At 35.1% G+C, this 3,932-nt stretch overlaps 1 non-coding gene across 1 annotated transcript; it reads right to left on the bottom strand.

The window, feature by feature from the left end:
* Positions 1–3,616: 3,616 nt before the first annotated feature.
* Positions 3,617–3,723, bottom strand: LOC140006737 (small nucleolar RNA R71). Its single transcript, XR_011814532.1, has one exon. It is a non-coding gene; the product is annotated as a small nucleolar RNA R71 (small nucleolar RNA).
* Positions 3,724–3,932: the final 209 nt, after the last annotated feature.

Here is a 3,932-nt window from a genome sequence, read left to right as displayed (position 1 = left end):
ATTGTTTTTTACAATACCTTCCTCATTTTGCTAATGATAAACACAACCTAAAGTGTAAAAACATACGGCGCCATAATAGAATTAACAAAACCTTTCTTTATCACATACGAGGCTATATTGCAAAAGATAAGGTATCATGGTAGAGTTAATGAGATTAGTTTACCAAATAAGGAGAAAAGTTCGGGTGTCATAACATAATTAATTAATTTTACGTGCAGCATATGGGCCTTATAGAAAAAATTAGGGTGGTATATGGGGTTAAAATGTAAAAGTTAGAGTGTCATAGTAGAATTAATAAAATTTATTTACAACACATGGGCTATATTGAAAAAATTAAGGTGATATATGGTGTTAAAATGTAAAATTTAGGATGTCATAGTAAAATTAATAAAATTTATTTACAGCACATGGGCCATATTAAAAAAATTAAGGTGGTATATGGGTCAAAATGTAAAAGTTAGGGTGTCATAATAGAGTTAATAAAATTTATTTACAATATATGGGCCGTATTGAAAAAATTAGGGTGACATAGCAGAATTAGTGAAAGTGAGATGGGAATAAATGCTTTGGACAGTGACGACTAGTTGTTGTTACTAATTTAGAACTGGCAACCATATTGTGACAATATTTCAAGTTGTCACTATAGGACTAGTTTCAGTAACAACATGTTTTCCAATCGTCACAATGGTGATCTCCTGCCACACTGGATAGTTGCGCGTCATCCATATTGTGACGACTTATTCCATATTGTCACTGTTGACAGGTGAACCCACGATCAAGTATGACGACATTAAAGGTCGTCACTAAAGTTTTCAATTGTGACAAGTTTCTCTCTTGTTACAGAGAATGTTGTCACAAAAGGCCAAATTTCTTGTAGTGGTCCTACCCGTTCTTGCTGTCCACCACCAGTTCAACCTCTATCTCTGTAAGTTATCTACAACCTCCATTCTTGTCCTCCACCCCCAAATCGAAACTCCCTCAGTTGATTCTATCCATATGTGTGATGATCCCACCTTTCTTTAGGGCGTACCCCAGAGTTTAGCGGACCGCCTGCATAGCTTTCGCTAGGACTCGCTCGCATAATTTAAAAGTCGAATTATAACTTCAAGAGTAAGAGTAGCAGCAGTTTCCAAACTTAAAATATATGTACATACTTGGTCATTTCAAATGTCGATAAATACTCAAAATACAACAAAAATTTCAATCTCTAGTTAAAATCCAAACCCTAGACGAGCACTAGTACTATTACAATTACAAAGCCAAAAGATCTATGATAAGTGAATATTTCATGTATATTTTGTACAAGTTTGGCATGAACTTTTGGTGTGTTTTGAGAAGATTAAAGCCATATTTGAACTCTTTTGATGATAATTGCTTAAATATTGTTTAAGTGTTCAAAACTTGATAAATGAGTGGATTAATGCGTTAATTTTGTGAAATTGTGAAGGATATTGATGTATGAATTCATGCACGAAATAAAAGAAATGTAAGGATCGTCCAGAGGATAAAGTACACAAGAAATTAGGAGTAAAAATGAAGAAAAAAGAAAAAGAAGTGAAAAACTGGAAAATGACCAGCACGGATCCGAGAGCTCGGATCCGTGTGAATAAAAGGCGATCCGAGCCCTCGTCTGTACTTCTGGAGCAGTGTATCCGAGGACAAACGATCCGAGCTCGGATCCATCAGAGAAAGGCCTCGGATGAACCTTGATTCGAGCTCAGATCATTCTTCACCCCTCGAATCCGAAGCTCGGATCTGCCTCTCTCTTCTGCAAGTGGCACAATCGTTTTTTCTCACTTTTCGGCTATTTGGAGTGAGTGAATTCGGTGGCACATGCTTCTGCAACAAAAGGGAAGACAAAATAAGTTAAAGAAAGTCAAAACAACATTTCTTTTGACTTCCTTTACAAAATCTAAGTGGTTGAAATCATGAAAGAGAAAAAAATGCCTTTCTACCACTTTTTATGCAGAGACACAAGAGAGAAGCTGGGGATCACCATATGTAGCTAGTTTTCCTTCTTGTAACTAGTTTCTCTCTAGCTAGGAGTTCTTTGAGAAGCATTGGGAGGTTTCACTAGTAATCATCTTGTACAAGAACATAGCAGAAATTGGAGGGCTTCACAATCAATTGGCTAAGCTTTCTTTTATCTTTCTTGTACTTGCGCTTTATGATGTTTTGCATTAATAAACTTGTCAGTTTGGTTGTTAAATAATTTATGAGTAGCTGATTTTCTTTATTTAGGGAGTAGATGAAACTTATGACTAAATAATATGAATTGAATGTGATTTACACTTGTTATATCTTGTATTAACTTGCCTATTTGTGCATGTAATAATTACTTGTTATTGCTTGATCACCAATAGCATGTTTATAGTTATTATTGTTCAATGAGAATTGGTAGTAACAATGGAAACACATGAGTTGAGCTTAAGTTGTATGTTCATGAAAATAGAGATACACTTAAGTGGATTTTCTAACATTTCATGAAGGAAAACAGAGTAGAACTAGTATTTCACCATGAAAATAGGAAAAACTATATTGCTCTAGGCCATTTCATCATAAAAATGAGATTTGGTAATATTGGAAATGAATCCCTGGTTAAACAAGAAAAATAACAAGAGCTAAATCTATTCATTTGTGTTATTTATGCCATAAGTGGAATCTACATCCCTAGATTCAATCTTTAGTGAAATTTCTCCGTTTGCATTTAATATTGATTAAACCAGATTTGTAGACAATAGCATTATAATTTTGCTGCTCAGATTTATTGTAAGTCTAAATAATAGAGAGAAATAAGGGCCTAGTACTTGTTTAATTTGCTTCTCGCAGGATCGACCCGATATATACCCTATATTACGATTTTGGCCTGTATACTTGTAGTCAACGGGTATAAAATCGAATTTAAACTTGCATTGATATAAAAATCCCGTCAAGTTTTTGGCACCGTTCCCGGGGAGCTGTAATATTAGGGCCTAATCATCTCAATTAATTTAGATATTTCTATTGTTTTTATTCAAGTTGTTTATAGTTAATTTTAACAATTAAAACTGTAAAATTTCTCTTATTTTTATTTGTAGTGTATGCACCGATTAGATCGAGAAATTGCACTTTCGATCCTGAAATTGAGAGGACACTACGAAGACAAAGGAGGAATACACCGCATCAAGAGGAACAAGAGGTTTGGCAGCCGATAGAGGAAATCTTGAGAGAGTTACCATTTGAGGAAGAAATGGCGGAAAATGACCCAAATAGGCGAATTCTACGAGATTTTGCTTTATCGGGAACACAAGGTTCTCAAACTAGCATTGTAAGGCCAACGGTAAATGTTAATAATTTTGAGATTAAACCATCACTGATACAAATGGTACAACAATCTCAATATGGAGGTAATGCTACCAAAGATCCAAATTCTCATTTGTCAATATTTCTTGAAATCTGTGATACAATTAAGTTTAATGGTGTTAGTGATGATGCAATTAAACTTCGATTGTTTCCATTTTCACTAAGGGACAAAGCCAAGGTTTGGTTACAATCTCATCCTCCAAACACTTTCACTACTTGGACTGAATTAGCTAGGGCTTTTCTTAACAAATTCTTTCCACCTGGAAAAACTGCTAAACTTAAAATGGATATAACTAGTTTCTCTCAACATGAAGGAGAGATGTTGTATGAAGCTTGGGAGTGCTATCGGAAATTGCAACGAAGATATCGTCATCATGGTTTACCAGATTGGCTAGTAGTCCAAACATTTTACAATGGTCTCACCTATCCAACAAAGACGCATGTAGATGCAGCAGCGAGAGGAGTATTGATAGGAAAGACAGCCGAGGAAGCTCAACAATTGATTGAACAAATGGCTGCTAACAATTATCAATGGGCAAACAAACGAGGTAATACAAGGAGAACCGCAGGTATGCTCGAAGTAGATACCT

This window comes from Coffea arabica, chromosome 1c (assembly GCF_036785885.1).
Source record: "Coffea arabica cultivar ET-39 chromosome 1c, Coffea Arabica ET-39 HiFi, whole genome shotgun sequence".
Taxonomy (NCBI): domain Eukaryota; kingdom Viridiplantae; phylum Streptophyta; class Magnoliopsida; order Gentianales; family Rubiaceae; genus Coffea; species Coffea arabica.
Note: the sequence above shows the minus strand (reverse complement) of the source record. Positions and strands in the feature narration are given on the sequence as shown.